Source organism: Furipterus horrens, unplaced genomic scaffold, assembly GCF_987537825.1.
Source record: "Furipterus horrens unplaced genomic scaffold, mFurHor1.1.pri manual_scaffold_3, whole genome shotgun sequence".
NCBI lineage: Eukaryota > Metazoa > Chordata > Mammalia > Chiroptera > Furipteridae > Furipterus > Furipterus horrens.
The window spans coordinates 76,597,373-76,609,757 of record NW_028327173.1 but is presented as its reverse complement, the minus strand read 5'-3'; the positions used below and the strand labels follow the sequence as shown (position 1 = coordinate 76,609,757).

The following is a 12,385-nucleotide window of genomic DNA, read 5'->3' as shown; positions in this document are numbered from 1 at the left end:
TTTGACAGTCTATGGAAGGCTTCATGCTAGAAATTGATAATATTTTGATCAAATTCATGACTGCATTCTTGAGAATAAGGGTGTCAGGGCATAAATCCTATTTGATAGGATTGTACCACTAAAATTAGTACTCAATTTCAGATTTGTCAGCTGCATGTGAGGAAATATACTTCCATGATGCCAGATGAATACATTTTATATAACTATAAATTTCAGTGTAGGTATAGTATTTCTCATTTACATTCCATGGGTCGTATGTTTTCTTTGAGTTTAATCTTCTTAAAACTGGGCTAACCTCATAGGGTTTGTTCTTGATAATTAAATTATATCCTCATTTGGTTTTCAAAGACAGCCTCAGAAACTTAAAATATGGTTCACATTCTTGTACATGTATAAAATTCCTGATAATGAGAAACCATTTTCATCACACAGCACTGGTATATTCCCCAGGATTCACCAAATAATTGCAGTAATATAAAATGAATATAGATTTTAGTTATTATTTACACAATTTGTATATCCAATTTGGGAATTTTTTTTTTAATTCCACAGTTCCTTGATTTCTTTCAGTTTCAGCATGTTTATATGTCTTATTACACAGTCTGTTACTGTCTAGTGAGTTCCATAGATATTTGACTGGTTAGGTCTTAAAGAGCCCTGCAATTCTAAAACATAATCCGAGGAGCCACTTTTTAAATTTATTCGTTGGCTTTTGCTCTTTAGTCATTTGAATAAAATGAAGTCTTCATATTTTGCTTTAGCTTTTAAATATCCCTTGAACTTCTGTGTGTATTCAACTGACTGAAAGATTATAGGACAGTTTCTTAATCAATGAAAAGCTGGTCATGCCTCTCTTTGACTTGAATAAATTAGACTCTTTTTCTTCCTTGTGTTCAGTATAAGCACATTACCTATGGCAAGTATACTCAGTTTTTCCGTGTTAGAATATCTCAATTTCCATCTGGTAGGCTTTCAGCCCTATTATTCGTTCATATGTGTTGGCTAAATTCATAAAACAAAATTTGGGCTCAAAATCTTATATGAAACTATAGTTTATATTTGAATAAAAACCCCACAGAAATCATAACCACTTCAATCTATTGGAGGGAGATGGTAAAGTCTGTAATATTAACTAGGCAGTATGTATAATATTTAAAAAGATAGCTAAAAGGCTTTTGTGTATGCCCTGCTGAAGTGAGCCCAAAGACTTCCTATATTTATAAATTTAACCTCCTTTTAGGACTACTAAATTTAGAATTTTTGAAAATAATTATTACTCTAGATTCTTAAGAAATTTTTAAAAATTAAAATTTTTGTACTATTTGTTAACCTTCTACATTGTGTTGAATCTGTCCCAGCAGCAACTTTGCATGTGTCATCTTTAACCTGTGCAACAAAGTAAATATTATCCACAAATTACAGATGAGGAAACTGAACTCCAGAGGTTAAGTATCTTGGCTAATATGGCACAGATGGTATGTGATGAGTGAAGTATATTTTTGAATACAAAGTTTTTCTTACTTTTCAACATCTGATAATTCCTATTGAATTCATGAAGATGAGAAAACTAGCATATTTCCTGGGCCTATATTTCCTGCCTGTCTAGCACCTATTTTTGGGGGGAAGGGAACTTTAGACTTTATAATAGGTGAAATTTTTTCTCTTTTAATGGACTTTATTATTATTATTTTGAATAGTTTGAACTTTAAGAAAAATTGAGCAGATGTTATAGACTTCCTATTTATGCCTCCATTCCCTCATGGCTTCCCCTATTATTAACATCTTATGTTGATATGTTATGTTTATTACAATTAGTGAGCCAATATTGATACATTATTATTGACTGAAGTCCATTGTTCATTCATATTTTCTTTGAAAATTTTTTTTATTGCTTATGCTATTACAATTGTCTCAGTGTTTCCCCTTTTGCCCTCCTCCACCCAGCACCTCCCACTCCCTCTAGTGATTCCTTCTTCCATTGTTCATCTCCATGGGTCATGCATATAAGTTCTTTGGCAACTCCATTTCCTATACTTGCTCTTAACATCCCCCTGTCTGTTCTGTAACTACCAGTTTGTACTTCTTAATTCCTTCACCTTTTCCCCATTTTTCCTTTGTTTTTTTACCTAATGTCCCTTTAAAGTTTTAGGTTGTCATCTAGAATGTAACAGTACATACATTTACTTGCCATGTCTCCGTAGGCTCATCTGCTGACACAGTTTTTTAGACTTACCCTGTTATTGATGAGGTTGACAGTTTTAAGGACTCCTGGTCATTGTATATTATAGGATGTCCCTCTTTTGGAATTAATCTGGTGTTTTTTCTTATAATTATATTGGGATTATGAGTTTTGGAGAGGAAGACCATAAAAAGTAAACTGCCATTTTAATAACATCATATCATATAATGATATAACATATCAACATGATTTATTACTGCTGATGTTGACCTTAATCAGCTGCCAAAAACAGTGTTTGTCAGGTCTCTCCTCTGTAAAGTTACTTCCCCCCTCTTTTGTACTGTACTCTTTTGAAGGAAGTCACTATGTGCGACCCATGTTGAAGGAGTGGGGAGTTACACTCACCCTCCTTTAGAGTACCTATATAATGTATTTGGAATTTTTCTGCATGGGAGATTTGTCTCCTCTTCCTTCTTTACTAATTTATTCAATCATTTTTGAAATATAACTATGGATCCATAGATATTTATTTTATACCCTGGATTATAATCCAACACGACTTTATTTAAATTGTTTTAGCGCTGGCTGTGTCCCTTTGACATACTTCTAACAATTCCTATTTTTCTTTTTTCATTGTTTAGCACTTTTTGTCACTACAAGGTGCTCCAGGCTCATTTGTATATTTTCTGCCCCATTTCTAGAATTAGCCATTTCTCCGAAGAGTCCTTGTTCCTTTTATTGGAGAAAGGGATTAGAAACCAAGGTTTGGGTGCTAGGTGTGCTTATTGCTTCTGTTTGTGATTTATTTTAGGCTGTCTCAGATGGCACATCAAGGAAATACATATATATATATGTATATATATATACTAGCCTGTATATTACACACATGTATAAATATTTCTGTGTATCTATATTGTTAAACATGAGTTCTTACCTATGTTTCCAACTCTAGTTCTTTATATCTCCTATTTGTAAGTAATTTTTAAAAACATTTTACAAGTTTATGGCAGTGTTATCCTATCCCATAACAGATACCCTTTCCTGTTGTTTAGTTTTGGTTCTATATTTAGATGGACTCAATGATCACTTTTAGTTGTTTCATTTAAGGATTTCTTCATTCCTGAATTATTTTCATTCTTCCATGGATTATTTATTTATTCTTATACTCAAATGTCCATAGATACTATATTTTCTAAGTTTTTACTCATGTTTGAAGGTTTTTAAAAAATATTTTGGATTCTACCAGTGAGACATTTTGAGACTTTTATCCACTGAACTTTCTGTTATCATAGTATTATTTTTTCATTTTGGTTATATAATGTGGGCAAAGGGAGAGGAGAATAGCATTGGGTTGATAATTGAAATATTTTGTTTTTAGTTTTATTTGTTTATTCTGTTTCCAGATTTTATTTTTCTTAAGTTTATAGATTGTTTGGCCTTTTCCCAGGTTAGAACACTTGTGTTTCTTTTCTTTGCTAATTTTATTTTTTTTTGTTTAGTTCATTGGGATTTGAAAAAGATAGGTTCAGTGATTCTGTATTATTCTCCCGTTTTTTTTTTACCTGAACGAATACATCTTTCTCCCAAAGCTTTTTTTCAGTCTACCTTATAGCTTACTCAAATTTACTACTTATCTTTAAGTATAGTTGTAATATCTAATTGTTATTTCAGCTGTTTTTTGTACAACTTTCATCTTATAAAGAAACTTAATTAGAATCAGCTGTCATTTGTGTTCAAAACTGACACACTGATTTACTTTTTTAACTAAGCTGGAACAGTAAGGAGACCATTTGCATTTGCCAGGCTTCTTCAATAAAATGTCTTTGTGCCTAAGCATATTTGTGGGACTAATTATATTGTTTTTGATGGATTTTTGGGGAAAGAAAAATGTATATTAAAGATCTTAGATAGTGAGGCAATGAAATACAAGTGTATATTTCCAGGGCAAAGCAAGCATAACTTTCCTTCAAATAAATTGTTGTAGTCACATTTTGTTGTTGCAGAAAACCCATTTGTTTTTTAGTAACAAACTGAAATGAGTTGAAAGTTATAGTGAAATATATAACCTAATTAGGAAGAATGATAATTTTTGAAAAATCTTAGAACAATCAATACTTTAACTTTGTAAACAAAGAGAGCAAACTACTAAGTTTATGTAGTGATCCATTTGGGACGTGAGGAATGAGCTATGATGTAATAATATAACATTGCCTGCCATCTTAGACTCATTTTATAGTACTTAAGTTATTCAGCGTATTAAAGGCTTTAAAATAGGACCCTTTACAATATACTTTCCCAAACCCAGTAGGAAAAGGAAATTGTTATGTTGTGCTTAAATCTTATTTAATAAAATCTTACTGGTATAGCTTACAGGAGTATTATACCGATTCAAAGATTTTTTATGCTATGCAGGATGCTTACTATATGTATTTTACAAAGTGAATCAGATAGATGTTTTTGCTTCTAAGTCATGATAGCTGACACAAAGAACCAGCCTCACCTACCCCCTGTCAGTCTGTTCTGTGGTTCTTTTCCTCTGATTCTATTTTACTCATTAGTTTGTTCAGTAGATTCCACATATAAGGTGAGATCATCACATATGAGATCATATGGTATTTGTCTTTCACTGATTGGCTTATTTCACTTAGCATAATAGACTCCAGGTCCATCCATGCTGTTACATAAGGTAAAGAGTTCCTTCTTTTTTACTGCTGTGTAGTATTCCATTGTGTAAGTGTACTGCAGCTTTTTTATCCATGTATCTACTGATGGCCACTTGGACTGTTTCCAGATATACCCATATTTTGCTACTGATATATTTTGATGTACTTTTAAATACACTTGACAAACAGTGGTGATTCAGGTTGCAGAATCTGGAACCAGATTGCTAAAGTCAAATGCTTGTTTTACTACTTGCTAATGTGTGACATTGGCTAAGTTATTTATGATCAAGTTACTCACCAGTTTAATGGAGATAACCATGTTCCTGCCTTACCTGTAATAAGAATTGATTGAATTCATACATGTAAAACCCCTAGAGCCTGGCACAAGAAGTGCTCAATAAAATATATATATTGGTTTATTAGTGCTTTCTTTGGGAGACTGGGGAACCTTTTACATGCAGTTTATTGTAGAATTCTTTTCGGGAGATTAGATCCTATGCGATTTGTTTCAAAGTTATGAGTAGGCATTTGGTAGCTTGTGGTGACTGCTAGAATGAGAAACGGAATGGTCGGTCAACTTTTGGTAGAGACTCTTTTTTTAGGAGTGTAGTAATCCTAATGTTTAGAGCTGAGATCCATGGAAACTGCCTTCACCATACCACCAAGTCTTTCTTCCCCATCATTAGTCAGTTAAGAGAACTCATTAAACAAACCTCATAGTTTTTTGTTTGTCTGTTTTCCTAAGACTTTTCCTCCCTTCTGAGGATGGTTCCTGTTATCTTCTAACTCAGGAACAGGCCAGGCAGGTAATAAGGTGTCTAGCTGCTGCTTCATCTAGTAGGTACAGTATGAGAGTTTTGCCTTTGATGTAGTTGGATCTCTCTCTCTCTCTCTCTCTCTCTCTTTCTCCCTCCTTCTCCCCTCCCCTTTCTCATGTCTGTTCTTATTTATTTGTTACTCTTATAAAAATCTCATTTTTGTCTGGACTCAGAGGTAGAAGCTTTCAGAGAGAACATCCTATGTCTCTTGCTGGTCTGTTCCTGACATCTTTCTTTGGCCTCCTTAATTCTCTTAGCCAAAAGTTTAGCATATTCTGCAGCCTCTTCCTTATTTTTCCTAGTGTTTCTTCAGAGCAATGTATATGGATGCTTGTGCTGCAGGACACATGGAATAACAAGATGCTGAATCTTGGGTGCTTTGGTCGTATGTTTCTTGCCTTCTTGTTTTAGGGCAGTGGTTCTCAACCTCCCTGATGCCGCAACCCTTTAATACAGTTCCTCATGTTGTGGTGACCCCCAACCATAACTAAAGCATAGTGATTAATCACAAAAACAATGTGTAATTATATATGTGTTTTCCGATGGTCTTAGGCGACCCTGTGAAAGGGTCGTTCGACTCCCACAAGGGTCGTGACCCACAGGTTGAGAACCACTGTGTTAGGGGCTTTCTCACAGCATGTTGTTGGATGTCATCTTCTTTAAAGAGATTGAGAAGTCCGTGTGTTCTCCTAGCTCTATGGGGCCCAGGCAACGAGGCACAGAATCAGTGAGACCAGGAATATCTGTCTTCCCTTTTTCACAATGACAAGTTGAGAACATTGAGATTGGCATACACACTGCAACCCTGAACAGATTTGCGCTTTCGCTCTCCAGTCCTCCTGGGTCTGTAACATGAATGCTCCTTACTCAGCAGCAGGCAGACGTGGCTGTGGGTCAAGACCCCCTGCTTCATGAGGAAGCCTTGTTTGTCGTTCCCACCATGGATTCGAACCACATAACCCTTCCATTCTTCACCCAGAGCGTCAGCGGCAACTTCTGTGGCCATACGCTTCTCATAAAAGGTACGAAGTTTGCATTCATCGTCCACTTCGATGAGATTCTGGCAGCCAGTGGTTGGAAAAGAGATGTTTAGCTTCATCCTGAAGCTGCTGACTGCCTCCGAGGCTCCATGAAAAGGAGCCCCACTTCTCTTTATTGTAAATGCTTTCTTACCAGTGCGCCACCACCACGAGCCCACAAACTCAGATGAAACTGGACTCCAATCTTCTAGATTAGATCTGAATTGTAAAATTTAAAAACATTTCCACATTAAATTAGTGGAAACCAAATGAGACATGAAAATTTGAGATGTATTTCAAATACAGGATTACTTAGGACTAAAAGTTTTTTTGTTTTTTTTTTACCTACGCTTCTATGTTTAATTATGTATAGTACTATATATCTACATAATGTATGGAGGCCAGTTTGTTTGCTTAAGTTTATTATATTCACATCACCAATTGCTATTAGAATAGGCTATAGAATAGAAATAGTTTTTTGTAGTAATGATTTTGTTGAAACAAAATTTCTCTAATGCTTCTGTGCTTTTTGGCATAGACCCTACAATTATGGTTTATAAAATATTCTCACTTCCTCTGTTCATCTGTTTTCTGAGTAGTAGTAACATGATTTCCCAGAATACTTAGCACACTTAATTCAAAAAGACAATATTTGTCTTTGCTCTGGTTGCCATAAGATAAAACTCTGCAGCATTCTGGATACATTACAGAAAGTTAATTCCTAGGAAAAATTATTTTATTTCTATTGGAGCTTTTTGTGAGCGTAAACCATAGATGAGACTGGTTCCTGTTCTTGTAACTATAACCTAGAAATAGTTACATATTTCTATTCCACTTCAGCAAATTTCTTTTGACTATACTGTAAAAGCCTTAATTTACCTGAGTTCTCTTATCCATCAATATAAAAAAAGCTATTAGAGAAAATTTCATAGGCGAGCTAAGTTAAAGTATTCAGTCAGTATGCATCCATTTTACCTTTTCTGCATTGACCTGTTGAACAAGGTTTCCCGTGGTATGTATATTAGTCTACAATGTTTCCTATAGTTCTCACCAGGGAAATATGTGAAATTTCACTAAATTAATTGAAAAGTTTTGAATGTCATTGTGAGATGGCAAATTCCTGAAAATTAGGGCTTTGTAATGAGTCAAGTTATATAGGTAGTGTATAAAAAAAATCAATATATTGCTATAAAGTACTGTTTAATAAGCATTTAGACATATTTGGCTCAAATGCATTCTGTGTATTTTAACCATCTTAAGTGATTTGTAATATTTAGATCTATTTTCCCTAGGGGATTAGATAGAAGTAAGACATTTACAGTCAGTGAATTGCTTCTGGGTTGAGTGTAAAATAAACAGTTTTTTTCTGTAGTGAAGATTATAAATTATCGTCATAGAAGAAAATGGTAGACTGTTATGTAAAAAAATAATTAAGGTGGATTTTATAAGATTGTAATTGGGAGATTCTACACTCCTTTGACCAATTATAGCTTCTCAGACTTTCTTTCTGGCTTAGACTTGAAACAATAGTGCTGTCTCCACGACCTGCCTTAATTGTGTTCCCCTTTCCCCAGCCATTAAAGCCTCATTTGGGATCTGTGCTTTCTTTGCTGCCGTTTCATTGGGCAGAGTGGGGCTTGGGAATGTGGACTTAGTATATACGTACCTCTCTTCCTACTTCTCTTATTTTGTAATTATTTAACTTCTAACTTCACTGTTAATAACTGCAATCACCCCCCCGACTCACTGAGTTAGACTAGTATCATTCAGAAGGCCCTTCCTTTATTGCTTTTTTCCCCCAATGCCTGTGTTATATGCTGAACCCACGTTCATTGCCTCATAAATGTTGGTGTTAGGAGAGATTGTTTCCTATTTGCCTCAGTTTGCAAACAGATTTTCTGCTAGAAAGTAAGCTGAATGGAAGCAGTGGCCTTCACTAAATTTTGATCACTTTCTGTTTTCTCAGTACCTATAAGAATGCCTAACACATAGTGGGCACTTTAAACTACATGTTGAATAAGAGAAAAGAAATGAGGTCCAGAGAGACTAAGTGAAATAATATATTGGAATGTATGTTGTAATATATACTATCAAATTAATATTTGTTATGAAAAGGCTTTAGAAAGATCAGTCATTTGTTAGTAGTATTAATTCAATAGTAAATCACCATTCTTACTTAAAAATAAATTATTATTAGATAATATACTCTGTAATTATTAGGGATGCTTTTCATTGTATGTAACAGAACACCTAATCAACAGCTGCTTAAACTAACGAGGATTTACTTTTCTTACATAAGTTCAGAGTTATGAATCTGCTGACTGGCTTAGCAGCTCAAGAATGTGATGAATTTTGTTTTGAATTTTCTTGGTCTTTCCTTTGTGGTTGCAAGATGATTGCCCCTGCTCTTAGGCATCACCTCCTTTTCTGTTTGAGGCTTCATGGAGGGGCATGGATTGACAGCAGCATCTCTTTTCATTTTACCAGGAAACCAAAAGCCTTACTGGAACATCTCTTCTTTTTACCAGGAAATGGAAGGGCCTTCCTGGAGGCCTTGTCGCACAGCAGACTTCCCCTTAATTGTTATGGCCAAAACTGTTTCACGTGGCCACCCCTAACTGGAAGGAAGGCTGTGAATGTGTTTTTTAGCTATTCCAGGCTCTGGTAGAGGTGGAGGAAGGGAGGAGTTTGGAAATAGATATCGGGTTTGCTAATCAACAGTGTCTGCAAAATCTGTTGATCTGGCTAGCCAAAATCCAGATATATCCTTTTTCTTATTGATATATTTTACAGGGAATATCGTTATCACCTCTCTGAGCAAGATGATACCTATGCTCATCCATGACTGCATCTGCCTCGGAGCCTAGGATGTCCGCTTGATGTATAGTTTTCTCCATCAGGTCTGGTTGTAGCTTGTTGTCCTCTGGTGACTTAAAATTTTGTCAAAAAAGAAAACCTGTACTCCCAGTATACTCAGAAAACTATATTGAATAAAGGAACAAGGTAACTATAAATCTTCTCAGCTGAAAAAAAGGGGAGAATTAGAAACTCAAAAATAGTCACTGGTCTACAAATATACCAAACTCTGTGAGGACGTGAATATTGAAGACTTCTTGTTCTGGCAGTGGATGAAATTTCTTTGTTAACTGATCCACTGTCTTTGTTTATGTTCCCTGGGAGGATCTCCTTTCCTCATTGTCTTGATTACTGTAGCTATACTGGAAGCTTTGAAATCAGGTAGACTGATTCCTTCTACTTTATTCTTCCTTTTCAAAGTTGTTTTTGCTATTTTAGGGACTTTCCCTTTTCATATAAATTTTGGAATAATTTTGTTAATGTCTACCAAAAAACATACTGGGATGTTGATAGAAATTGTGTTAAACTTAGAGATCAATTTGAAGAGAATTTATGTTTACTATGTCAAGTCTTCCAGTCCATGAACATAGTAAGTCTCTCCAATGATTTGGTTTTTAATTTCTTTCAACAAAATTTTATAATTTTCACCATACAGATTTGGTTAGATTTATACCTATTTTATTTTCTTTGACGCAATGATAAGTGTTATTGCTTTTTTGATTTCTGTTTTTTTTATTATTGTTAGTATACACAAATGTAACTGATTTTTGTGTCTTGATCTTACATTCTTTGATATTACAGAACTTACTAATTAGTTATAGGAATTTTAAATAAAATCCTTGGGGTTTTCTGCATGTATAATCATGCTATTTGCAAAAAAGGACAGTTTCTTTTTTTTTCTACTTTGTATGCATATATTTCCTTTCCTTCTTCATTATGCTGTCTAGACTCGACTATATTGAATATGACAGGTGAGGTTGGACATCTTTACTTGGTTCCTGATCTTAAGAGGGAAAGAGTTTAGTCTTCCACTTAGTATGATGTTGGCTATAGGATTTTTGGCAGATGCTCTTTATGTGTCTGAGGAAAATACCATCTATTCCTACTTTTTTTTCTGCATGGCTGGTTATACCTGCCATGCCAGTGGGGTACCAAAAGCGGTCTTTCCCCTCCTCAGTGCCCTGGTTGGGCCATCATTTGCAGAGTTCCAGTCGGCCCACTCAGGGGTTCCACATGGACCCTGACTTTCGACTCATCAACAGGCAAATGCTGGAAGCGAACCTCTGGCACCCCTACCCCCTGCCATGGCAAACTGAGCAAACCTCTTCTGCTCCGTAAAGTGCCCTGCTTGCCTCAAGGGTCCCTATAGTGGGGGTGTTCATGTGCAGGTTGCTCCTGACTGTTCACAGGGAGTTCATACCACTGTAGTGGTTCTTAGCTAGGGATGCATGGCACACCTGCCCGAGGATTGCTAAAGAGCCCTGCCCAGACCTCACTTCCAGGAAGGAGACCCTCTCCTGGGCAGTTCCATTGGGCCCAGAGTCTGCCATGTATGCACACACATGTACACACCCACATCCACACACATCTCATTCAATCCTCAGAACAGCCTCACCTAGCAGGAAGAAAAGGAAGATCAAAGTGTTGAGGGTCTCACCCAGGTTCCTAACTGTAGCCTGAACACAGGTCTGATTGTGAGTGCACATGGCACCCAACTACCTGCTGGCTGGGAGTTCTAAGGAATGTCAGGCTACAGACCATTCTTAGTGCTCACTGTTCTGAGCACCAAGTGTAGAAATAGCTCTTCCTCTTTGCCCTGATATCACCTGTGCAGCACAGCAGCTGCATGGGTGGTGTCGGCAGGTCCAACACCTACGGGGCAGCAAAAAAGTTTTCTTTTAATCATGAATGGATTTTGGGTGTATTATAGATATTTTAAAATACTGTAAGGGAAACTGGACAATTTTTTTTTAGTTGGAAATAGGGTGTTGTGTGAATAATAGAATGCTGAAGTCTGAATGTTAATCTAATATTAAGTTGGCCAAAAGGTCCATATGGTTTTTTTCCCTAAAATAAAAGACACATTTTTCATTTTCACCAATAACTGTATTGATTAGGATATTTTGAGTATGTCTGCTATCTCCTGTGTTGTATAACATTGATTGTTTTCAATTAATGTCTCAATTTGATCACTATCAACTTCAACAGGTCTACCAGACTGTGGAGATTTGTCCAGTGAAAACTCTCTAGCACGAAACTTCTCAAACCACTTTTGACACATTCGATCAGTCACAGCACCTTCTCCATACACTGTATAAATGTTTTCTTGTGTTTCAGTTGCAGTTTTACCTTTCTTGAAATAATAAAGCATAATATGTGTAAAGTGTCATGTATTTCCTTCCATCATCAATATTAAAATGGCTAAACAAAAATTCACCAATTTTGATATATTTTTTCAAAAATGCATGCTGACATGACAATACAACCTAACAATTGTTTTGAATGAAGTTAAAGACAACTAAGTGCTGGAGTTTATGTTATGGAAAAAAACCAAATGGACTTTTTGGCCAACCCAATGCATACAGTACTTAAGCAGTAAGGACATGAACCTGGCTCTCAATCAGCGACACTTATTTCACCATATATAGGGAGAGATTTATGAATATAATTCCATGTGAATATTTTCTTTCCTCTTTGGCTTTTAAAATACATGTTCCTTTAATATAAACATTTTAAAAAGCCTCACTTTTTCAATATCTTTATTGGTCATGCCACTGATATTGTTCCCATAAAACTGACCTTTAATTTCCAAGCCTCTCCTCATTATTTTCAATTCTTGTTTCCTCATTC

The 12,385-nt window shown here is 35.6% G+C and overlaps 1 protein-coding gene and 1 non-coding gene across 5 annotated transcripts in view; one reads left to right on the top strand and one right to left on the bottom strand.

Moving 5' to 3' along the window:
* CDKAL1 (CDKAL1 threonylcarbamoyladenosine tRNA methylthiotransferase) overlaps positions 1 to 12,385 on the top strand; it is a 638,543-nt gene that overhangs the window by 76,016 nt on the left and 550,142 nt on the right. The window lies entirely within an intron of this gene.
* Positions 11,276 to 11,410, bottom strand: LOC150015345 (small nucleolar RNA SNORA43). Its single transcript, XR_016510321.1, has one exon. It is a non-coding gene; the product is annotated as a small nucleolar RNA SNORA43 (small nucleolar RNA).